This window comes from Heloderma suspectum, chromosome 7, assembly GCF_057233095.1.
Source record: "Heloderma suspectum isolate Gila_16-S chromosome 7, 16-S_ref, whole genome shotgun sequence".
Classification (NCBI taxonomy): domain Eukaryota; kingdom Metazoa; phylum Chordata; class Lepidosauria; order Squamata; family Helodermatidae; genus Heloderma; species Heloderma suspectum.
Genome location: NC_139464.1, coordinates 12015373 through 12041683, shown reverse-complemented (window position 1 = coordinate 12041683; position 26311 = coordinate 12015373). Strand labels below are relative to the sequence as shown.

The window sequence follows — 26311 nt, the reverse complement described above, 5'->3', positions numbered from 1 at the left end:
CTATGATTCTATGATTCTGTGGCATCCCTAATTGTATTTTTATCAATGGTGCAGCTAAGGGTGAAGTTGGGGCTGAACTGTGCTGTGTAGAAAATTTATCCCACATTTTTTTCAATGATTCTCCTTCAATTTGATAGAAAAGGCATTCAAAGGAGAAGAAATTTCTGAGAAATTATTGTGGGCTGCATTTGGAGTTCTTACTTTTCTTATGAGGTAGCCATGGAGTGTGTGTGAAGTCAGGACCTTGCAGTTTTGAGAGTGTGCAAATGACCACCCAGGGAGTGAAAGCTGATGTGTGTAGCAGCTAATAGGCCCTGCATCACCACCTGGGCAAACAAGCATGACACTGGTCACCGCAGCATCCTTTGGTCCTCGTTTTTACAGCATTTCATAGCCAAAGGGCTGCTGGTGGGGCATGAACATGGCTACAGATGTTCATTTTTATTATTTTTATATTATCCTTTTTATGACAAAATGTGCTTACTCCAGTCCCAAGCCAATGCGTTTATCATCAGGGCAGTAGAATCAGAGTCCCTTTTATTCCTGTAGTCACGATGGTGGTATGATTCAAGTGAGTTTAAAAGGTGGAAATGCACATGCTCAGAGTATTATTCTTTTTTAAATCAGGGCTTGAAAAATGGTTTCCCCTCCTCCTCCTCCTCCTCCTCATCACATGCTAGAAATGTAGACGTAATTGTAAAGCATGGGATGGTGCTGGTGTGGGGGTGAGGGGAAGAAGAGAAACAGTGTGCAGAATTCAATATATGCATGGCAGTCTAAAGATTACATGTTTCAGCAGGGCTGGTGCTCCACCTCTCATCTTCTGCTCTGCCTCTCATCTCTTTCAGCACAGCCTGCAGGAGGGGCCGCTGGTGCTGACAGTAGATGGAGGAGAAGCCTTCCTTGGGGAGCTCTTTCAGCAAGGCATGTGGAATGGCCCCCAAAATGCTTCCCCCTCTCACCTCCTTCTTGATTCTGACCCCGTCCCTAAGGAAAATACCTTGGTGACAAGAATGGGGTAGCAAGCAGCGAAGGCTGCTCCCTTGATGATAGGAGAGACTCCTGCTTCTCCTGCTTCCCTGGTGGCCATTTGCATTTTCTCCTGGGGATCATTTTTCACACCCTGAGGGGGAAAAAATGCAGGATTTTGCCTTGAAAATGGCAGAATATAGAGGATTCTGGATGTTGCAGAATTTTGTTTGAATGTTCTCCGCCATCACCACTGTTGTTGTTGTTGTTAGTATGGCTGTGCAGGGACTCCCTGATCTGACTTGGAAGCTGCTTTCTGGCTTCAGAGGTGGGCCCAATTAGGCTCAGGCGGAATATGGGAGGAACCTGACCCAACTTGGCCCTGAAGCTGAAGCAGGATTCGGATGGCTGGATCCTGCTTTGAGCCCCCCGATACCCCTGCGCAAACCCCCAGCTCCTTACTTTGCTTTGCCGCCACCACCACCTTCTCTGCCTCCCCCTCCCCCTCTGCCTCCACCTCCTCTGACTTCTTCTCCTCCTCCGCCACCACCTCCCCCTCCCTCTGCAGCTGCCTTCTCCTCCTCTGTTATAGCCACCACCTCCTCCACTGCTGTAATCACCAGGACCAGCTCCTGAGGCCTGGACACACACCAGCTCTTATCACAGGGAGTCCCAATTTCAAAAATGCCATTTTTGAAATGGCGAGTCTCTGCAATAAGATACCAGCATGCATCCAGGCCTCAGGAGCTGGCAGCAGCGATGACAGCAGCAGCGATAGTGGCAGTGTGGCGGCGGCAGCAATGGAGGTAGAGCCAGGAGTGGTGACAGTGGAGGTGGAAGTGGCAGTGGCGGTGATAGGCGGCTCAGGTAAGGACCTGGAGGCACCGACGCAGCTGGGCCAGGGGTGCTGAATCTCCAAAGCACACTGAGGTGCCTCGCCTTGGAAGGGGCTCGAAGTGACCTGAAGCAGCCCACTTCGACTCCGGCTTCGGGCCTCAGGCCAAAGAGGTGCACAGCCATTATTACAATTGTCATTGTTGTCTCTGGTGGCCTCCATTTCCCCCCACAATGTCATGGAATGATTCTAGGTCCAGGGTATTGCGGAGGGTACAAAATGGTGGCGAGTCCATCAACATGATGGCTACAGTACAAACAAAATGAAAATGAACACAATTGTAGGGAAAGAAAAAGCAAGAAGCTGGACTGCTGCTTCTGCAAAGGGTGGGCTCCACCTCAAGAAACAGCCAGAGACATTCTCATCCCCCTGGAGAAAAGTCCCTGTTTATGAGGATAACTTTGAGAGGCCATTTTTGCACAGCTGTAGCTAGAACAGAGAAATCACATGGGGGAGCCCAATGATGTGCTTATTGCCTCCTATGCCTGCATTGCTTCCTCAAGGGGATACTCCCCTGCTATTTTCAAGTGATGATGTGGATTGGGAAAGGTCCAATTTTGGCCCTATTATGGAGGCTTCATGACAGCCATGGAGTACACAATGGGTTCAAAATGTCCAAAAAGCCTCTAGGCTGTTTGACTCATCAGACGCATGCTGAAGCCCAAAGCTGGGTTATCCAGCATGGTCACCGTGGTCACCACTATCCCTGCAGATACTTCTGTTGGTGCCCACCAGGCTCCCTGTGCTTCCTGACTGTATAAATTTATGAAATTCCTGGGTTTTTTTTATATAAATGTATAGTATTCATTAAAAAACAAACAAACTTGGAGGCTGCCATACTACAGCCTCCCTTGCTATCTCCATGTCCACAGGCATGCACTCCAGAAGCATCCTTAGAAAATCAAAATGGAAGGTGGCTGCTCAAAAAACAGAGAAGCAAACAAAGAGAAACAGGTTGGAGGACCACAGAATCTTCCTAAAATGCTGCAACTTTAGATATGCCTAGTACAACCCCTCCTGGAATGATCTGTCTGAAATTCAGCAGGATTCATTCCCTCAGGAGGGCAGGGTGACCATCTCCCAAAAGAGTTACAGGTGTGCTGTGCTCTTCCTGTTTCATGCAATGGGAAACACCAATGAAGCTTCATTGACAAAAATGGGGTGGTCCTATGGAAAGGGAATGAAATGAAGCAACTGATGCTCACAAAGCAATCAAATGAAGCACCTTCCCAAACAAAGCAGCAAACATGAACCAATCTGCAGACTGCCCTCAGTTTAACATTTTTTGGAAAGGTTGTTTTGTTTTTTTATCGGTGCACCTTGCCCATTTGTGTTCTGTTTTCCCATCATTAATTTGACAGGACACATTGTTTTCTGATGCTGGTTCAGTATGCAAATAAGAGGTAATGAGCATATCACAGTTTAAAGGCAAGTGGGGGGACGAGAAAGGGAGGGCATGAGGCTAGTGTCTTTGAAAGGTAACATGGACTCCCTTCCTAACCCTGCCATCACTGCCTTTTATGCTGAAAGTATTTCTGTTTTCTGCGGACTGAGGCTGGCTGAATTCTCTAATGATGAAGTTTTACGTCCATGATTAATGAACAAATTGCTATTTTCACAAGGGCTCGTAAGGCAGGATGCGTGGGCCCTCCCTAGTTATATAGGAGGCCCTGATGGCTTTCTTTGGGGACCTCATTATTTTCTATATGGTTTCAAAAAGAAATAAAAAAGAACCCTAAAGGACATTTATGTATACATAAAGCAGAATAAGTTATCCCCCCTCAAGGACTGCAGAGGCTCCAGAGTAATAACCAGCAAAAATTCATGTGAAATCCTTAATATTCCAGAACTGTAAAACAGTGAAGGCACCTTCCTTGAATATTAATGATGTACCAATATTAATTACACGTGGGTAATTCTATTCCTGCTTTAAAATGTCAGGGTTAGAAGTATGCTGCTGGCCAACATATTTATTTTTAATCACTAGACTTATTTTAAAAGGGGGGGGAGAATGATAAAGATTAGATCCTCAGCTGGTGAAAATGAGGGATTTGTTTAAAAGATCTTGCTGTGGTGTAATATCTGAGAGTGAGAGAGAGAGAGAGAGAGAGAGAGAGGCCTTCCATATATTGTTGGACTGCAACCTCCAACAGCCCTAGCTAGCATAGCCAATGATGAAGGATGATAGGAGTTGTAGTCCAACAACATCCAGACAACCGCACATCCCCCTTTCGTGCTTTAAACCTACTGCTGAACATTAGTTTAATGCAATAATTTCAGGTAGTGCTGTGTAGAAAATTTATCCCACATTTTTTTCAACGATTCTCCTTCAATTTGATAGAAAAGGCATTCAAAGGAGAAGAAATTTCTGAGAAATTATCATGGGCTGCATTTGGAGTTCTTACTTTTCTTATGAGGTAGCCATGGAGTGTGTGTGATTGTCCTGTCTTTCATTGTACAATAGTCTCTATGGCAGCCTGTAGCCTCCTCAGCTTCCCACACTTCATTTAAAGCTATCATGAGGAGGACATCATGAGGCAATTCCTCCTATGATAGCCTTTTCAGTTCAGGAAGCGCAGGCGGCTTGGGAGGCTGCAGAGCAATGGAAAGATGGGTAATAGAGACAGAAAGCACACACAGTACCCTTGGCCACCTCACAGTGATTAGGTAAACTCAAAACCCAAAAGAAATTCAAAATTCTGCCTCAGAAAAGAGGAAGCCTCAATGTAGCTGATGCTGTTGCCACTTGCAGGAGCAGTGCAATAAACCCAAAAACCTTAGGAAAAAAGAAGGAACCTGTGCTACAACCCCTGCCAGTAGTAGTGAGCCCAATCTGTGAGAAACTGTTGGAGAATTTCTCCTCCCCTAGGAGAATTTAGCTGAAATTGTCCCCCCAAATTCTCTGCCCACAAATAGGCTGGAGAATTTTGAGAGGCCATTTGCACACAGCTCTAATGTGAAGTATCAATGTACCAGACTAGAAGCGCAGGTTAGAGGACTTGATTGAGAAGTGCTATTCTACATACAGTTGCCATACACTTGCCACCTTTCCCCCTTCTCCTGCCAGTTTGGCAAGAATTAGGGTCGATCTGCAAGTTTGTTGTTGGTGGTGGTGGTGGTATCATCATTCCCTCTGCCATTATCCCTCCTCTCCATCATATAATCAACCTTCCTCTCTCCTCTGGCTCCTTTAGGAATTGAAGAATCTGTCAAGTTTCATTTTGGTCATATTCTCATTTTTTTTCTGAAGTGAAGAGTATTCTTTCCCGTTTCCACATCAGTTTGCACAACCTCAGTCCCTGCTTTGGCAGTGTTAGAGCCCTTCTCCTTCTCCTCCTTTGCATCCAATACATTTCATGAACTGAAGTGATTAGGGGTGACAGGGAGGGATCCAGGGAATGCCACAAAAGGCCCTAACTTCCTGATTCACTCTGGACCCAATCTCCAGGCCGGATCAATTTTTGTAGTGTCTGGGAAATTAATCTGGTTACTCAGGATTAATTCTGGAGAAGAATTGGGCAGGCCTGTCTATTACTATTCAAATGTCTTCTATTACACCAAATTGCTACAGGACGAGATAGCCACAAATCAGTCTTGATTACATCTCCTGATTACAGTGTTGCTATGCCTTGCTTTGTTTCCTTCCATCTGTTCTCAGTTACCCTGAATGTGAATGAAGTTCAGGAGAATGGATTGTAGGCATTTGCCACAGGCAGTGTCTGAATGGCAATTGGCTTGCTGGATTTGGAGCATTTCCTGGAAATAGGGAATGGGTCATCTTCTGAAGGATCCTGCTGCTGAAAGGGAAGAGCAGGTGTGTTGGCCACTGTCCTCCCAAATGAAGACTAGTTGGGCTTATTGGCAAGGGCTAGCATAGAACATGTTGTAAATCAAATGTCTTTTGATTCCCATGGAGAAAACAGGAAAGAGGGCTCTCTGGTTGAATCTATACATTGCACAAGGCTTGATTTGAAACCATGAAATGCTTCCACGCACAAGAAGTTCAATTATAATAATTTTAGTTGCTGTGCAGCTGGAAGCTTGTGGGCTTTTCTCTGGCACCTTTGGTGGAAAGTAGAGAATATCAATGGCCAAATTACTAAGAGGAAATTGGTCCCTCAATCTCCCTCCTTTGCAATTTGAGAAAACAGTGAACATGAGGTTCATTTCTAGCCTGGACTTCAGCTGTAGCAGAGCAAGGTCCATCTAGTCCAGCCATCAGTTTCCAACAGTGACCAACTTGATGCCCTCACAAGGAAGACATGAAAGTATTAATGGCTTATCCCATCTTTAGTATACATGTTCTCTTTCTGATGGTCAGTGATGGTTAGTGATGGTTAGTGATGTTCCACTGATGTTCCTCAAATAGTTGAAGTGCTTACTGAATAGCTACCTTGGACCTCAATCTGATCCAGCAAGTCAGTTCTCAAGTTCTTAGGAATTGAAGACAATGGCACAACTTTTGGCCATTGTCCCTTGTAGCACAGCACTTATTTAGTTGCTTGGGAAAACAAAATATCTCTGCTCCACTCAACCAGAACTGGATGTCTCTTTAGCTACTACAGGACGATTTTCTACTGCTTCTCCCATGACAGTGAAAGCTGATCCCTAGGACTGAGCTGCCCACACTTCCCTGAGAAGATGTTTATGATCGCTACCTGCATAGTGTTGTTGAGCAATTATATAAATTCTAAAAGCCATAATGATGTTAGGCTGAAGGAAGACATGGGTAGAAAATACCAGCTTATTATGCCAATCAATTTTATTCACCCAACTTGAATGCTGCATTCAGATTTGATAATTTCATCTTCAAAAATATAAGCATCCGGCATAGAAAAGGTCCTGTGAAGGGCACTGAGAAATGATTGCCAGCATGAGGTGGCTTCCATCAACGGGAGATTAAATACACTATGATTGATTATTTAACTTGAACAGAAGACTAACAAGAGAGATGATAGCCAAAGGTATATCCAGTAATTAATAGTGCAGGGAACATTATCTTCATACTTGGTTGTTCACTGTCCCTTGTTCCTATTCTTGTTCATAAGATTTTTCAATAGAAGAGGGTGTGGGAACTGAAGCTAGGGTTATATAAGTTACTCTGTGGCTTTCATATAACTTAGTTGAGTGCACAAATTAGTATGTGGTGCAACTGTAGCCCATTTTATGCAATGCTACCCAAACACTCATCATTATAGTGGCTGGGGGGTATGGAGAAAATGTTTGATTAAGAACATTAGAAGAGCCCTGCTGGATCAGACCAAGGGTCCATCTAGCCCAGCATTCTGTTCACACAGTGGCCAACCAGCTGTCAACCAGGTGGGGATGTACGGTGTGTGTAAAATCTGCTCCGTGTGTGTTTCACGGATTGTCAGGTGCATTTTGTTCTGTCGGCTGCCCACAGATGGATGTGAATATATATACATATATATCCGTCGTGTGAAAAAATATGTGAATAATTACGTAAGTATTTACATAATTATTTACATAATTTTCCCTTGTACATAACATTTAGTGTATTGTCCTCCCAGTCCATTCAGTGTTTCCTCAGTAGAAACTTATATATTTTCCTATGAATTTATATGGGTAAATTTCAGGAAAGTAAAAAAAAAAAAATCATCCGAAAGTCCATGGAGTTTTTGCATGGCTTGAGGGGATCACCCTGAAGCAGATTCTGCAGGTCAGATTCTCAGAAATCTGAGCTCATTTTAGTCCATCCTGAATTCTCCAGCATCCCTATGACCAAGAACCCACAAGCAGGGTATGAGCGCAACAGCACCCTCCCACCCATATTCCCCAGCAACTGGTGTGCATAGGCACATTGCCTCTGGTCCTGGAGGTAGCATTTACCATCAGGACTAGTAGCCATTGATAGCCTTCTCCTCTAGGAATTTGTCCAACCCTCTTTTAAAGTCATCCAAATTGGTGGCCATCAGTACATCCTGTGGTAGCGAATTCCAGAGTTTAACTATGGTTAAACAGGGTATTGTCTTGATAACATCTTAGCCCCAGTGGTATGATCCCCAAACCCCACAAAAACAAGGAAAAGAACAAAGCACAGAGTTGGGAACACAAGGAAGGGAAAGAAGAGCATTGTCTGGGTACAATGGAAGTTCCCCAAGGATGCAAAGCTGCCTGCAGGCACCACATTGAGTAAGGGTGCCACAGAACATGTCAGATGAAATTTGGGGTGTCACTATACTTCACAGGCCTGCAATTCCAGAAATCAGTGGGCGTGCAAGGGAAGGCCTCCTCTGCTTTCAGCAGAGAGCAATCACCATTCTCTTGTACTCTGGAGGCTTTGAAATTGGGCTGTCCAACATGGTGCCTGTGGATACCAACGTACCCATACACACCTTTCTTGGCACCCACCAGGATCCCTGCCGATCCTGATTCTTTTCTTTCCAAAAAATTTCGAATTGATTATTTTTAATGGGAAGGTTGGCATTGTGCAAAGTGAGGTTCTGCCTTCCGACACCGTCTTTATTTGGGTTCCAAAGGGTGGTACTGTGTTTTGAAGCTCAAACCTCACCTCTGCCTAGGTTCTTGGGCAAGTTAGTTTCCTTTTAGTCTCACCGGTTTGCCTTCTGGAAAATGAGTGTTTTGTGACCAGTCAGGCCCACCATAGTAACCATTTTATGATTGGGCAAGCCCCCCCTGCAGCCATTTTGTGAAAGCACCCACAACACACAATCAACATTCCAAATGTACCCACTGGCCCAAAAAGTTTGGGGACCCCTACTTAAGAGGAGACCAGGGAATCTCTGGCATCATCTTGTTTCCTCCAAGGTCTATTAGGGTGGGCACTTGCACATCACCCCCCAAAAGAGGAAATGCAACACCTAACAAAGAGGAGCAAAGGAGGATGCAAGCCGCGTAAAACTGGCATAGGCCAATTTACATCTATAGCTACGACTTTAGAAATAATTGCTAGAAATGCTAGTACATCTCAGCTAAGTTGGGATTGGGAAGACCTGTGTACCTGCTCATTCTGCTTCTGTCCAGATGCTAACCGCTGAAGAGCAACATCAAGGCCCTTGTAGGGATGGCGGAGAATTTCTCCCCGAAACTTCGGGGGGCCGAGTGCCAACGTGTTCAGCCCCCCGAACAAGTTTCGGGGAGAAATTCTCCGCACCCCCCCTGCCCCCCGCACCCCCCGCACCCCGCACCCCCCCCCCGGGACGGGACTTACCTTTGCCGAATGTCCCTCCCGGCGGCGGGTCCAGCCGGCGGTTCGGCGGGTGTTCGTCCGGGGCGGGAGTGGCAGCCGGTCTTTCGACCGGCTGCCGCCGCCGCCATTCCAATCAAAGAAAAAAAATATATGCCCCCGTGATAGGCTACGTGACGATTAACGTAGCCTATCACGGCTGACTTTGCAGATCTAGCCATGATAGGCTACGTTAATCGTCACGTAGCCTATCACGGGGGCGTTTATTTTTTTAAAAAAAAACTTTTGAGTTTGCGGCCGGGCGAGGCGAGGCGCCTCCTCCCCGGCCTGAATTTCGGCCGGGCGAGGCGGGAAGCCTCCCCCCCCGGCCTGAATTTCGGCTGGGCGAGGCGGGAAGCCTCCCCCCCCGCCTGAACTTCGCAGGGGGAGCAGCGAAGCGCCTCCCCCCCACCGCGAAAAACTTCGAGGACAGGTAAGTGAGTTTCGTCCACCCCTAGGCCCTTGCCTACTCTCCCTTCTTATGGCTTTTAAAAAAAATCTTTAAACCAGACTTGGACTAGACAGCCCTTCAAATACCATCCTCTGAGACCTCTTCAAATAGTGGCCTGCCCTCTGTTAAGTAGGACACATGGCCATTTTAAGGCCTCTAGCATGGCGAAATAAGTGTGATGACACCATCCCCATGCTGTGAGACAAGAAGCCTGGAAGTACATGCCCATTTATGATACACTTTCAGCTCATCCCTGGAGCAGATTTTGACATCTATTATGGACGTCACAACCCACTCCAGAACCTGAGCAGAGCAGAATGTAATAATTCAGCTCTCAGCTAAAACACTGGGGGTTTTACTTATCCCTAGGAGCAAAAAGAGGAAGCCACATTAAATACGATCTCCATGCAAAAGGATGAAGCCATACTAAGTATGATCTTTGTGCAAAGGAAAACAACCAGTTTTTCCCTCCTTTATTTTCTTTTTTTTCTTTCCTGCCTGTCCTGCACAGGACTCATTCCAGAACAAAAGTCATATTGGTGCTCTAAAAGTGGATTAGGGTGCATATATATACACACACACACACACACTATATATATATATATATATATATCCATCCCATAGCTGCTAAACTGGGTCATATGTATCTATTATATTGAATGGCACTGGAGAACCTGCAATACGCAACAATTTTTTGAAAGCCACAACGTTCAGCGTTGTGCAGTATTCAGCTGAACCACTCTCTGTAACCCCCTCTGCATAACGGATGGCTGGCTTAGAAAGAAGCCGGAGCCAGTCTGAGTGAGTGAGACACAGCCACTAGCTTGTGGGCCATCGCTCTTTTGGCGGCTGCCATGTTAGAGTCAAGGAGCGATTGCTTCTGCTTTTATTAAATAAAGCTTGTCGTTGATTTGGCTAGGACCGAGTTATCAGTCTTTCCGTGAGTAACAGATGTTTCCCCTTTGCCCGGATTCTATTACTCCATTCAACTACATGTGCTTAATGTTGCAGAAGGGAGCGACAGTTTATGTGGCATTTGGCAGACATAACCGTAAAAGATCCACGTTGTCCTAGGAGGAAAAAATGGTGGAATAGGACATGGATGTGAACTACGGACACTTCTGAAATTCTCACGATCCTAGTTTCTCCCCAGTTGTTTTTGAAGTTCCAAATTAACTAGTCTCACTTCCTAATTAGAACCATTTCATTAGATTCTTTTTTTCCCATTGCCAAAGTTTGGACAGAGCATTTGGCATATGAAGTTTTTTTCCCCACAGGGTTTAGTTCATCTGTGGCTTTCTGCAGCCACATTACGAATGTGTATTGATAAAAAACACTGCAAAAACAAACAAACAAAATCACTTTGTCAATAGTCATCCACACACATCTAAAGAGTGAAATGTGAGCTGGGCTGTGTGTGATGAGATGTTCTCTCAAATACACACACACACACACACACACAGCAGTTTGCAAATGTTCACATAGATATTTTCTCCCTGGTACTGCTGCTTTAATACCACCCGGGGGCTCTTCTTCTTCCAGGAGAGATTCAGCCAATCAGGGATCACATACTAAGCAGAATATCACAATGCTGTGTAGCCAATCAGATTTGCCTGTGTGACAATGTGACTGGGAACAGAGGAAGCCAATTCAGTCTGAGGGTGGTGTGATTCAGGAAGCATTGTCCTCAGTCTTGGATTGTGACATTGTCAAGCAGCCCAACTTAATCCGCTAAGTAACATTGTGGTTCCAAAGAGTTTTGCCCACTTTCATCCACCCCCCCAACTGGCAAATGTTGGGGTGCTCTTTATCGCTGTTCATAAGAAGTGAGCCACAATTGGGCTCTAGGGATGGATGGACTTGCTTGCACCCGCTGAGTGTGGGTGCTCGTGAGTGGGGGTGTACGAAACCCTGCTTACCTGGCTCCGCTGGGTTCTGTGGGGGGGGGAGGTGATCCGTTCCTCCCCCTGGAATCCTTGACGGGGGGGATGCGATCCATTCCTCTCCCCCAGAATCCTGCCTGGCTGGCTCTGCTCCGCAGCCAGGCCACGGAGCCGCCGGCCAGGCCAACCTGCAGCAGGGCTTCCAGCCGCTGCCGGGCTGCTGCAGACACAAATGGCATCCTGTGTGGGGGGCGCCATTTGCGTCCCTACTCCAGCCCGTGATAGGCGACGTAAATATTTATGTAGTGTATCACGGCAAAAAAAAAAGGGAACGCAAATGGCAGCGGCTATGGCGGCCGCCATTTGCGTTCCCTTTTTCACCGTGATAGTAGGGATGTACGAAAGTCACTTACCTTTTCGCAGGGGTGCTTCGCGGTGGGGGGGAGGCGCTTCACTTCTCCCCCCGAAGTTCAGGCGAGGGGGGGAGGCTTCCCGCCTCTCCAGGCCGAAATTCAGGCCGGGGAGAAGCGCCCTATCTCCCCAGCCGTGAAACAAAGTGTAAAAAAAACACACACACAACAACCCCGTGATAGGCTACGTAACGATTAACGTAGCCTATCACGGCTAGATTTCCAAAGTCAGCCATGATAGGCTACATTAATCGTTACATAGCCTATCACGGGTGACTTTGAAAAAAAAAATGCGCGTACGCAAATGGCGGCGGCCTATGGGCGCCGCCATTTGCGTTCCTTATTTGGTCCCGGTAGACTACGTAAAGAGTTACATAGACTACAGACTATGTAAATATTTACGTAGCCTATCACAGCCTCCACAGGGATGCAAATGGCATCCCTGCGTTAGCCGGGATAGGCTACGTAAGTATTTACGTAGCCTATCACAGCCATTCGAAAGACACGAATGGTGGCTGCAGACGTGGCCGCCATTCGAGGAGCACTGGAATGGCCGACAAAGGTAGGCTCTGTTTTGGGCCCATTTCATGGGGGGGGGGCTTCGTTCCGCCATGGATTTCGGGGGGCGAATGCACTGGCATTCGGCCTCACTGAGATCCATGATGGAATTCTCTGCCATGCCTACTCGTGAGTCGCTGCTGCCGCCTGTCCCCGCAAGCTGGGCTACGTGAGCCTGGGAGGGTTGGCGAGCAGGATGTAGGGATGTATGAAAGTCACTTACCTTTTCGCGGATGTGATTTGCTGTGGGGGGGGGAGGTGCCCCATCCCTCCCCCGCAATCCTCAATGTGGGGGGAGGTGATCCGGTCCTCCCCCCCAGAATCCTGCCTAGCCAGCTCTGCTCCGTGGCAGCTCCGTGGAGCAGCTGGCCAGGGCCATCCACAGCCAGAGTTCTGGCCAGGCTGGCGTGATAGGCTACGTAAGTATTTACATAGCCTATCATGGCAGGCCAAAAAAAAACAGTGTACGCAAATGGCGGTGGCTACGGTGGCCACCATTTGTGTTCCCTATTTTTTGCCTTTTTATCCTACGTAAATATTTACATAGGCTATTGCGGCGAAAAAAAAAGGAACGCAAATAGCGTAGTGTGCACCATGTGCGTTCCTTTTCCCCCCCCCCGCCACCATTTTAGCCTACGTAAATATTTATGTAAGCTATTACGGTGAAAGAAGGGACGCAAATAGCGCCCACTACGCTATTTGTTTCCCCCCCTTTTTTTCGCTGTAATAGCTTACGTAAATATTTACATAGGCTAAAACAGCAAAAAAAAAGGGAACGCAAATGGCAGCCTCCGTAGCCGCCGCCATTTGCGTATGCTGTTTTTTTTTTTTTTTTTGCTTGCCGTGATAGGCTATGTAAATACTTACGTAGCCTATCACGGCAAACAGCAGACACAAATGGCAGCTGCAGCAGCCGGCTGAAAGACCAGCCGCTGCTGCCAGAGCCGCTGCCGCAGCTGCCGCTGCCGGAACATCCGCCCCAGTTAAGCTTTGTTCCGAGGGAGAATCCGTGGGGGGGCGGGGGGTGGGAGGCCATTCCGCCATGGGTTTCAGGGGGCTGAATGCCAGTGCATTCGGCCTCACTGAAATCCGTGGCAGAATTCTCCGCCATCCCTAGCAGGATGCTTCCCCTCTCATCCCTGCTACAGCAGAGGCAACAGGGACAGGCCGGTCATTTTACATAGGTCACTTACACTGACGTAAAATGACCAGCCTGTCCCCACCACCACCATGTAGCAGGGGTGGGGGGAGGATGAGGTGAGAAGAGCTCCTGTCTTCACCTCACATCCCTGCTGCAGCTGAGTTGGGCAAGTACTGGGGTCCATAGACTGGCATCCAGGGGGCCGAGCTGGTGATTTCTCACTGGGCTTTGAGCCCCAACCAAATGCTGACACCATCCATATTTGGCTCAGCCCTATTTAAAGTGTTGGGGGGATGGAAAGCTCTTTTGCGGTTGGCCGATCCTCCATCAGTAGCTTCTGCATGTTGCTTTGAAAAACAGATTTGTATGTGGTAGGTGACATACCCATAGTAGCCTCAATGGAACAAACCTCAACTGAAGGTCAGGGGAACTGAGAGGTCATTCTGTTCCCCATCCACATTAGTATTTTCATCCATAAGTCCATTCTGTCTCCTTTCTGCATCAATCTGGCCTTTAAAAAGAAATGGATAAAAATGTGCTGCATTTTTGAACCTATGTTTTCACAAAGCATACAATTTTGTATGCATTTTCTCCTAAAAATATACGTGTTTGCACAGATTTTCTCTTAAAATATGTTTTGTACCCATTTGTACATATTTTTCCTACAGTATTATTTTCTGTAAATACTGTAGATAATATTTATTTCAATCTAAAATGCACATTTTATATGGAAAAGTGTGAAAAACAAAGGATAACTGTGTTCCAGACCATATATTAGTCCAGGAAATGTGATTTGGATTGTTTTGTTTAAAAATGTGGACCAAACAAACTCCTTTAGCATTGCTACTGAAGAAAAGTAATCATCCATTTTGGCTGGACACCAAACAGGCAGAAAATTAATTTAAGATCAGATAAAATCCTATAATATCTAGCCCTTTTCAATAAAAATAAATAAAGCAATAAGTTGTCGTTTTAAAAAAACTTTATTCCTTGAGCATGCATTTCTTATTATTGATAAACAAGAAAGATAGGCAGAGTCAAACTGGAGGTTAAACAAAAGGTGGCTACAAAGACTCAGACTCAAACTACCTTTGTTTAAAAATCAAATTAAAATGATAGCAACCTGGGGGAATTGACACGAAGCAGATTATAGCGAAACTGAGAAAGCTCTTTTATTACACTTACAAGCGATGAAATGGGGGGGGGCATTTCATGCCTTACAAGATTCTAGCTTTTCCTTCAGCAAAGCAGAAAAGCTAGTAGTATTAAACCAATTAAGATTAAAAGAAAACTGGAAGGCATATGGCAATAGTTTATTCCATGATCTATCTATCTCTCTCTCTCTCTCTCTCTCTCTCCCCACACACCCTCTCTGCATTGTGCAAGATGTGGGTGCAAAAAAACTTAATGCAATGTATTCCTTCCTGGCAAGACAATTAAAACGGTAATATGTATTCAAAAAAATTAGAATTAAATCAGAAACTAAATAGCATTTTCATTATCATTCACATTAAGGATTTGATTATTATTCAAATTAGCCTGAATGCCATTTTCATCTACTTTCTCTACCCTCACCTCATACTTCAAACCACTTTTGATTGAATTCTGACATCTGAGAGAATACATTTCAAGACACTGAACAAAGAGGGATAGTGTAATGATGAACAATGCCAGGAAACTGGCATGAATATGCCAATGAACAAGGAAGGGGTGGAGGTAGAGAAACAGGGGTAGGGGGGGATACTTCAGTTGTCTAAATAAACACACATTTGGTTGAGTGTCTGGAATATGTTATGTGCCTTTGCAATCTACAGATCATCGTCTCTCAGACTCATAGATCTTAGATCTAAGCATTACAACGAATGCTGAAGCTACCATTAACAACGGCAACAAATCATGTTGACTTAGCTCCTTCCTCTCTATAAAGTCTAGTCAGCAGCAGAAAGTGAAGTGGTTTGCTAGTAACAAGCTGACCACCATGATAGCAGAAGCATCTGAATACAGAGACTGAATCCAGAAGTAAAATACAGCACAGCAGATCAGGCCAAGCTTCTAAGAGAATGAAACAACAACTACTACTACTACAAAACTTCGTGAACAGGGTAGTCTTTTTATTAAAAAAGAAATTCATTTGGCTCCACCTGGCTGCTAAGCAACATCCCCTCTCCCCCATAACCCCTGTTTGCACCTAATATCCCCAGATGCATCCAGAGCTATTTATTAGTTCTCTGCAGCCCAGGCTGCCCCTGCCTCTGTGCCTACTAACTGCTCTAAGTTAGAAGGCACAAATTAACCCTTAGCTTGCATCCTTTGTTGGTGTGATCCGCGACACTCTCTATTCCAAGACACAATTGCAGGGTAAATCAAAGGGGCAGAAGAATTACCAGCCACACCCTTAAGTACTATGAAGTGCTGGTGGAGGGAAAGGATGTCCCACTCACCACTGTGCAAGTACACAGCTGGGGATTGAATAGGCAACCTATATCTATCCAATCAGTGATCAAGCATGTAGTTATGTGGTGCTGAATGAGTCACCCCCCCACACACACACACATACACACACACTTGATTGCCTCACGGTGGTGGCCAGAGGTTCCTACCAGTGAACCTCTTCACTGGCATCACGGTAACTAGTATTACCCCACGTCCCAATATTGTTATGACGTACATCTCCCCAGTCAAAGTTGTTGGAGAGTGGTAGTAAACTGTAAAATGCCCCTTGTAATATCATCTGTACCCAGAGTACATTGTGCAGGGGAAATGAGAAGTGTGACATGGGGCTTCTATTTGTTGTGTCAGCTCCGTGTTTCTTCTTGTGACATTTTTGTTCTGTCCTTAGAACCGCTGCACTTGAATTTCACATATTCCATTGCTACTGCTATGGATAAGCAGTCATCACAGCTATTGTTTTGTAGTCAAATGTCTTCCTTCCTTTAATTACAAAGAAAGTCTAGTTAATAACACTTCATGTAAGAAAACATTGTTTAGCATGCAATAATTTGTGTGTGTGCAATTTTACACATCATTGAGCAGCATTTTCCAATGTATCCCAAGTCGTTTGTAATGGAAAATTACCTCTCAATTAATATTGGCTAGGGTTTCCCCACCACCACTCATTTCTAATTATGCTAATATGGTCAACATAATTTCAGGATTCCTGATCCCCCAAGCGCATGTGCTCAGGCAATCTGACACCTGGCACCCAAATTTGTGAGGTGTCTTTATTGTTGGAAATCCTGTGGCCAAAGCTTAATGGTTATACTGTTTGAAATCATATATCTGATAGGGATGTATGAAAGTCACTTACCTTTTAGCCGATTCTGTTCATGGGGGGGGGCACTCCGTCCCTCCCCCCAGAATCCTCGACGGGGGGGAGGCTATCTGGTCCTCCCCCCCAGAATCCTTGATGACCGGCTCTGCTCCAGACGGATTTCCGGCTGCAGACTGGCTGGTGCGAAGCAAATGGCGGCCGCCATAGCATCCAGCCAGGGAGCTGTGATAGGCTACGTAAGTCTTTACATAGCCTATCATGTCTGGGTAAAAAAAAAAAATGGCGTAGGCAAATGGCGGCGGCTACGGCTGCCCCCATTTGCGTTCCTTATTTTTCGCCGTTTTAGTCTACGTAAATATTTATGTAGACTATTACGGCGAAAAAAAGGGGGAACGCAAATAGCGTAGCAGGCGCTATTTGCATTCCTTTTTTATTCGCTGTTTTAGCCTACGTAAATATTTACGTAGACTAAAACGGCGAAAAATAAGGAACACAGATGGCGGCTGCTGTAGCCGCCACCATTTGCATATGCTGTTGTTGTTTTTTACCCATACGTGATAGGCTACGTAAGTCTTTATGTAGCCTATCACATCTGGGGGAAAAAAAAAAAGACCAGACTGCAAATGGCGGCCGTGGCAGCCGGTTGAAAGACCAGCCGCCACCGCCGCAGCTGCTGCCAAAGCAGCCACTGTCCGGAACATCCGCCCCAGGTAAGTCACGTACCAGGGGGGATCTGCGGGGGGGGGCAGGCCGTTCTGCTATGGATTTCAGGGGGCCTAATGCCAGTGCATTCGGCTTCACTGAAATCTGTGGCGGAATTCTCTGCCATCCCTAATATCTGATGGTCACTAGCTATAGGAAAGGCAAGGAAAGTTTCCTCCTGTGCAAGCACCGGGTCATTACTGACCCCTAGAGGGATGCCGCTTGCGCTGGCATTTTCATGGCAGACGATAGCGGGGTGGTTTGCCATTGCCTTCCCCAGTTGTGACTACCTTTCCCTCAGCAAGCTGGGTACTCATTTTACCGACCTCGGAAGGACGGAAGGCTGAGTCGACCTGAGCCGGCTACCTGGGACACAGCTTCTGCTGGGATTGAACTCAGGTCGTGGGGAGAGTTTCGGTTGCAATACTGCCGCCTACCACTCTGCGCCACACCCACACGAGGCTCTGAGTAATTCCGGAACCATCAAAAGCTAAACACTACCACCATGACTGAGATCCTCATCAACATGGTTTCTTCATTGCCACCTCCATGGCTCTGAACACAAGGGAAGGGACTCAGGATTCCTGGAATATCCAACCTAGCCAATCCATATGTGGGGTTCCAAACCCTGGACAAGGAATGGGAATGATTCCTGGAATGATCCCACCCAGGCAATCAAAGGAGTAGATTCTAGAAAGGCCTAAACAAAACCACACCCATAGAGGGTTAGTCTTTCATTGGAAACTCCAGGCTACATGGTCGAGCCCTATCAAATTCAAGGGTAAACCCACACAAACAAAGAGTTCCGCACCATAGCTTGAGCCTTCTTAACTTTCTTGGACAGAGAAAAGTCCAAAAGTCATGATCAAAACACAGCCTCAAGGTGCTCTGGGCTGACAACAAGGAAGACAGACAATCCACAGCAAGGAAGAGTTCAAAGTCTATGAAAAACATCATGGTACTTTTCATGGCAAGTCCTTAGCAATTCAAAGTTCCAATTTGAAAGAGAGCCCATGTGCAGAGTACCTCAAGAGGCAGATGATGCTGAATCTAAACAGAGGTGGGTCTCAGGCAATAAAGACGAGATGTTCCTAGCAAAGCCACCTCACTTTTGCATCAGCTTAAAAGGGGAAAGCGTGACTGTAAGACACCTCCTCCTGACCCCTCAACAGACAAGGGCTTTTGGCCTTTCAGCAAGGCCTCTGTCTAAACAGGACATCACTGTTCAGCCCTCCAGCATTGGCATTTCAACCTGGGCAACACTTCTGCAAACCCCTCCCCACCCCTGTCTGGTTCTTACAGACAGCTTCCAGCCTCCCTGCCTGCCAAGGCCAGACCAGCAGGTGGACAGGGAGTTGGGTGACTCCCTGTGGCTCTGCTCTGAGAACACTGACAGAGAGAAGCTCACACAGACTCTGACATTCTAGGGTCTGAATAGGCCCAGGCCCTTCCGGGCTACCTCTAATCACCTCTTAGCTATACACGCCGAGGCCCACTGCAGTGCTGCAGCTGGGTCCTGACAATAATATTAAAAAGAGGAGATAGCTCTTAATGATAGCAAGTAAGCCATAGGGGCTTACATAAGCCTGATCAGAAAACAAGCAAGCAAGCAAGCAAACAAAAACCCCTCCAAGGTCTTAGATGGAGCTCCAACCTTGGAGGGGTTTTCCCACAGTGGCCCCTTCCACCTACCACTGAGGTTTCTGCAGATGTTCCCTCTACAAGGTCAGAACTCCAGCCTCATGGGGGTGGTGGCAAAGATGTGCTGGGGGGTGTGGTGGTGTCTGTAGATGGACCAGCCATGGATCCAAAGCCTTCTCAGTCCCCAAAGCTTTGTCACAGAGGGGACTTTAGGCCAGCTCCGAAGCAGGTATAAATTGATTCCAGGCCGTATTTTTTTTTTTTTTGTAAAGTAGGAAAAAATCCCTATGGAGGGAGAAAACAGAAAAACAAACAAACCCAACTCCATCATTACTTCCACCCTGCGGGCAAGAGCCCACTGGAGCATAGGAAAGATCTCCAGTGCCGGTATTGGAGTGCCCCATCCTCCAGACACCCTCCTTTCAACTAGGAATGGTGTGGATGCCCAACGAGGTCCAGGAGTCTGTTGGGCTCCCCCCTGCCCTCACCCCAGACCACACTCACAGAGCCCCTGGCCTCGCTCGCCCCCACTTGCACCTTCCGGGACGCTCCCCTCACTCACCTGGATCCGTCCACGATCGCCTGCCATTATGCCTCTAATATTGGGTAGATCAAGCTTTCCCAGCCCAAATGTGCACATATTTAAATATGCACATTTTTAATTAGCTCCCTTTTTCATTAAAAAACAAAACAAAAAACCTCTCAGCAAAATGGTGGGTGCTCACAGACAGGACCCAGAGTGAGTGCAGGTGGTGGGAGCTCTTAGCTGGTGGGGGCTCGAGCACGGGTCGGGGGTGCACATTCCTCCTCTCAACCATGTTTGTGCTAGTGAATGAAGGTTGCCACCTCTTTGTCATCTCTTCTTTAATAGTCATGTGGGAGGCAGATACCACAGGGCCCCTCTCCATGCTGTAAGCTACTGAATTACGTTGATTTCGGTTTCTCTCATCTTCTCATTTTCTCAAAAATTCCCAAACATTCATCCCAAACATTGAGATTAAAGAGAGAGAGAGAAAACCCTGAAAATCCATAAGCAGTTTTGTGCACATATCTCCTAATACATGCATTTTTGGATGCATTTTTGAGTAATATACACATTTTTGCAAGCATTTTCCCCAAGATTATGCTTTTTGAAGATTATTTTCCCTACAGTGTCATAGAACTGGCCCTTTCTGGCCACTGTTGTGCACAACAATACGTCTATGAAATATAGAGCCCCATCTTGCATAAAAGGGGCTCTATATTTGTACTGGGGGGATTGTTCCTTTCTCCCCCTCCCATCCCAGGCCAGCTATGAGGGGGCAGCGGCTTGACAGGAGGAGGAAGTCAAGAGGGGCTTCCCTCTCGCTTTCTTCCTCTTGTCAAGCCACTGCTGTTGCGTAGCTGGGATGAGGGCAGGAGGAAAGATCATTCCTGTCTCCCCCTCCCCTCCTGGGCCAGCTACACAAGGACAGGGGCTTGATGAGAGGATGACAGTGAGAGGGGCTTCCCTCTCATGTCCCTCATCCTGCCAAGCCGTTTCCTTGATGGGAGCTCAGCTGGTGGGGGAATGATCATTCCTGTCTTCCCATCCCATCCTGGGCCAGCTATATGGGGGCAGTGGCCTGATGAGAGAAGGGCAGTGAGAGGGGCTTCCCTCTTGCCTCCCTCCTCCTGTCAAGCCACTGCCTTCACATAGCTGGGATGGGGGGGAGGATCCCCCCCACTGAGCCCTGTGCCAGCAGCAACTGTTTTTTAAAATTATTATTATTTTTAAATCTTGCGCACAATGGCTGACTAGCGACTACAAAGTGCTGGCCATTGTGTGCAAGGTTTGATTTATGAAAAATAACAAGTTTCCATTTGTGACTTGGCTGCGGGCACGCGTGGGCGGGATTGATAAATCCCGGCAGCTTGTACAGATTAGCCGGTGGTGGTAGAGGCTTGGTGTGCCAAATCCAGGGGGCTGAGCGGGGGGGGGTCCCTTGGACTCCATCCTCTGCACAGATGCTCGTGACATCCCTACCTTCAATGCCCCTCCCCCAAACCCTGGAATCAGTCCATCCTGATAAAACTATTCACTGTGATTCCAATCCAAAGCCTCCAGTCCCAAAATCACATCCCTGCCTTTCCCCCCACCCTTTCCTCATCCTCACCTTGATTGTTTGTTTGTTTGTTTGTCTGTTGCATTTCTATACCAGCCAATAGACAACATTTTCCTTATATGGAGGGCCTGGGGAGAAATGCGTCAATTTTTCAAGACACACTTGCTCGGATTCATAATTTCCCAATCCCAAGTCTGTTTGAATCAGCCTGATTCGGTTCTGCATTTGGGTTTCAGCCAAATTGAATGCACACCCCTATTTAGGGATGTCACGGGAGTCCAAGAGGGGTGGAGTCCTGTGGACTTCTCCCCACACACACACTTGGCCTCCCAGAGTCTAGTCCATGGACCACCACACTTGCCCAACTCGGTGCACGCTGAGTTGGGCAGGCACGGTGGTTCTCACTGGTCAGCTGAGCTGCCATTTTGTGTAAAAGGCAGTTTGTTCTTTCATGGGAGGGGGGCTTTTATGCAAATGTTGACCATAAAGCAGCAATTTACACAAGATTACAGGTATAAATGGACCATTTACACCCATAATCTTGAGTGAATGGCTGCTTTGCAGCTGCCAGTTACATAAAAGGCCCTTTACATAAAAGAACTAGCTGCCATTTTTACACAAAGTGGCAGCTTGCTGAAGGATCGGGTGGCCGCATGCCACTCACCATATGCCTGCGGACTGCCTGGCAGCTCGCTGTGATGGCAAGCAAGAGTGGGTGGCTGGCCGGTAAGGGTCCAGCGAGCCACACGTAAGGCAGACTTGGGTGAGTCTATCCATCCCTACCCCTCATAGATTATTTAATTTATTGCATTTATATCCCACCTTTTTTCCTCTTGCAAGGAACCCAAGGAGGCATACATAATCCTCCACCTCTCCATTTTATCCTCACAACAGCAATCCTGTGAAGTAGGTTGGGCTGAGAGTATGTGACTGGCCCAAAGCCACACCGTGAGCTCCCATGGCCGAGTGGGGACTAGAACCCAGATTTCCCAGCTCCTAGTCCAACACTCTAGCCACTACACCACACTGGCCCTCATAGATATCTATGTATCTCCTGATCGCTTGGCTATGGATGTTCCTTGGCAGTGTGGCTATGGGGCCTGTCATGTCAAGCTCCTGCACTTCAAAATTTACCACTACCCTAAAATCAATAGCCATCAATCACTTCATTGACGACAGCAGCAATGCCATCTCCCATGCATTGCTTCCTTGTTTTTCAAGATAGATGCTTCCAGAACGCCACTTCATTTTGATATTTTGTTACTAGTGGAATGGCAACCCTCATTCTCTAAAGGAAGATGTAATGTTCTGCCAGTCTGGTGTGTGGTGGTGAGAGAAGACAAAGGGTGAATAGAATGTATGTGTGCGGTGGGGGTGGGGAAGAGAATTGTTTAATACATTATTCAAACATTGCTAAACAAGACAAACAAAGCACAGAGCATCTGAGCCCCATTTGCTCTTCCTACTCTGGGAAAAAAAATGTACCAAAATTGGCTAAAATTGAGCAGCTTGTAGCTACGTTGCTATGGTTACGGGACTCCCAGAGGCCTGGAGAAGACAGCTAGGGAAAGGGGGCATATACAAGCAGTTTTGTGCTGAGCGTGAGTGTCTACCTTGTCATTACCGGGGTTGTGGACATTTCGAGTTCTAAGAAGTGTTCGGCCTACCTCGTGAAGCTGAAATATGAAAACAAAATGGCAAGCAAAATGAGTTAGGAATAAATATACCACACAGCTGTCACCTGGAGGTCTCAAACTATCGTCACAGAAATGCTGATAGTGTGTGTCAGATTCAGAGTTAACCACTTCTGGGTTCGTTTGGGGTTGTTTTTGGTTTGTTTGTTGATGTTTAATAGCTAAATAATACCTTTCTTCCCCCTCCTTTTTTTTTAATGGACACTGGTGGGTGCAAGATGAACCAGATGGCTTCTGATGTCTGGTGGCTGCTAACGACTGAGACTCTGTGACATATCCCACAACTTCTTAGATGGGAGCTAAGCCACAGTCTGACAGATTTTAATGTATCTAGCAAAGGAGCAGGGAGTTAGAGTTTTTACAACTAGGGGAGTGGGGTCTGAAACAAGGCTGTCCCTAAAACTTCTTACAGCTTGCGGAAGTAAGAGTGTTCTTTCTCAGAGCCAGAACTGAGCATGTCATTCATTTTCTCTTTCTCTTTCTGCCACCTCCTTTTCTTTCTTTTTTTCTTTCTTTCTTTCTTTCTTTCTTTCTTTCTTTCTTTCTTTCTTTCTCTCTCTCTCTCTCTCTCTCTCTCTCCCCCTTCCCATTGAGTGGGCTTCCATGGAAGGGGAGGGACAGAGATCTCAATGGATTGCATGCAGACAGCTTTTGAAACTAGGGTGAGGGCTGCAGATTGCTTACCCTTTCCTTACAGCTGAGTCTAAACAAAAGAAAATATCATGGGGAGAGAGAAGAGAATTGGTGAAAGGAGGCAGGGGAGGGGGGGAAAAAACACCTAGCTACATTTTGGACATGCCTGGCTGGACATCCCAGAAAAGCCTACCAAAACTCCCTTGGCTATTTGTTTGACTATAGGATGGGTAAAATATTGAGCTTAAAGCCAGCAATCCTTCATAGACACACCACTTATTCCTACTGTGTGGCATGGACCTCTGAGTGACATCCAAAACTCCGTAGCCCCAATATTGTAGCTTCGCACTAGGGATGTCTTGAGACGTCCGGTTGGCAGCTTGAACTCGACGGGTCCCCACCAGCTTGGCCCCGCAAATGCTAGTCCACAGACCCCCACTCTTGCTTGAGTCAGACTCAGCACGCCTTGAATTGAGCAAGCACAGCAGTCCCCACTCCTACTCTGAGCTGCCATTTTGCAGAATTAGACCATTTCGACCATTTATGCCTGTGAAGTTGTGTAAATGGGCCTCTTTGCAGCTAGCATTTAGGTGAAATTGGCCTTTATGGCAAAGGCCGAGCAGCCATTTTGTGCAGAATGGTGGCTCAGCAGAGGAGCGGGATGCTGTGCGCTGCTCACAGGGCACCCTCAGACCATCCAGTAGCTTGCCATGCATGGTCAGCAGGGGCGGTGCGGCTGGCAGGGGTCTGGCAAGCATTACGTGGCACTGGCAGGGGTGAGTTCAGCCATCCCTAGCATGCACAGTGTGGAAGTCCATTCAGTATTTCAGCCAGGCAGTTGAGTTCACAGTGTGCTGGGGCAGCACCATAGAAATGGATGTTCCCTCCTCCATCGAATAAAAGCTGCTTTGGGTACAAGGCAGCCAGGTAATGCAAGCAAAGAGGAAGACATGTGGGAGCCAAACATGTGGGTTTGGCCCAAGAGTGAGGAATTGTGCTAGAAGACTCTTAGGTCAACACAACAGAGTGTATGTTGGTTCCCATGTAGAACTTTTAATGGGACTTTGGACTAGGGATGCTGGAGAAATTCGAGATAGAGTAAAATGAGCTTGGATTTCTAAGAATCTGACCTGCAGAATCTACTGCGGAGTGACTCCATCAGGTCGTGTGGAGTCCATGGACTTTGGGGGGTTTTTATAATTATTTTCCAGAGATTTACGCATTTTTATTCATAGGAAAATACATGTTTACTCAGTTTCCTCAGTTTATGCTGAGGAAAACTTGAATGGAATGAGGGACAATATGCTAAATGTTACATACTAAGGTAAATTATGTACCTTGTTCCAAAGTAATTATTTGTGTATTTTTCTGCATGATTGGGGGGGGGGGATAGCATCTGTCTATGAGTGGATGATGGAACAAAAGGTGCCTGACATAGAATCATAGAATAGCAGGGTTGGAAGGGGCCTATAAGACCACTGAGTCCAACCCCCTGCTCAATGCAGGAGTCTAAGTCAAAGCATCCCTGACAGATGGCTGTCCAGGTTCATCTTGAATGCCTCCAGTGTGGGAGAGCCCACCACCTCCCTATGTCATTGGTTCTATGGTTGTCTTGCTCTAACAGTCAGAATTTTTTTCCTGATGTTCAGCCGGAATCTGGCTTCCTGTAACTTGAGCCCATTATAATTTATTCCATATCCTGCACTCCGGGATGATGGAGAAGAGATCCTGGCCTTCCTCTCTGTGACAACCTTTCAAGTACACGAAGACCACTAACATATCTCCCCTCAGTCTTCTCTTCTCAAGGCTAAACATGCCCAGTTCTTTCAGTCTCTCTTCACAGGGCTTTGTTTCCAGTCCCCTGGTCATCTTTGTTGCCCGCCTCTGAACCCTCTCCAGCTTGTCTGCATCCTTCTTAAATTGTGGTGCCCAGAACTGGACACAGGACTCCAGATGAGGCCTAACCAGTGCTGAGTAGAGGGGAACTAGTACTTCCTGGGATTTGGAAGCTATGCTTCTATTAATGCAGCCCAAAATGGCATTGGCCTTTTTTGCAGCCACATCACATTGTTGGCTCATATTCAGCTTGTGATCTCCAACAATTCCAAGGTCCTTCTCGCTTGTAGTGTTGTTGAGCCATGTATCCCCCATCTTGTAACTGTGCATTTGATTTCTTTTTCCTAGGTGCAGAACTTGGCATTTATATCCCTATTAAATGTCATTCTGTTGTTTTCTGCCCAGTGCTCCAGTCTATCAAGATCACTTTGAATTTTGTTTCTGTTTTCCAGGGTATTAGCTATCCCGCCCAATTTTGCGTCATCTGCAAATTTGATCAGCATTCCCTGCATCTCCTCCTCCAAGTCATTAATAACACTGTTGAAGAGCACTGGGCCCAGGACTGAGCCCTGCGGTACCCCACTCGTTACCTCTCCCCAGTTTGAGAAGGTCCCATTGATAAGCACTTTTTGAGTCTGATTCTATAGCCAACCATAGATCCACTGGATCATTGTTTCATCTAGCCCACTTTGAGCTAGTTTGCTCCTCAGGAGATCATGGGGCACTTTGTCGAAAGCTTTGCTGAAGTTGAGGTATATTATGTCTACAGCATTCCCATGATCCACAAGGGAGGTTACTTGATCAAAAAATGAGATCAGATTCGTCTTCGTTTGTTCTTGACAAATCCATGTTGGATTTGAGTTATCAACATGAAAGCCTTGGTCATCGAACTCTTGGCATGTGTAGGTTTACCCTTGGATTTGATGGGTGTCGACC

General features: G+C 46.6%; 1 long non-coding RNA gene across 1 annotated transcript in view; it reads left to right on the top strand.

The window, feature by feature from the left end:
* LOC146339338 (uncharacterized) overlaps positions 1-26311 on the top strand; it is an 86045-nt gene that overhangs the window by 2805 nt on the left and 56929 nt on the right. The gene's annotated exons all lie outside the window — the stretch shown is intronic.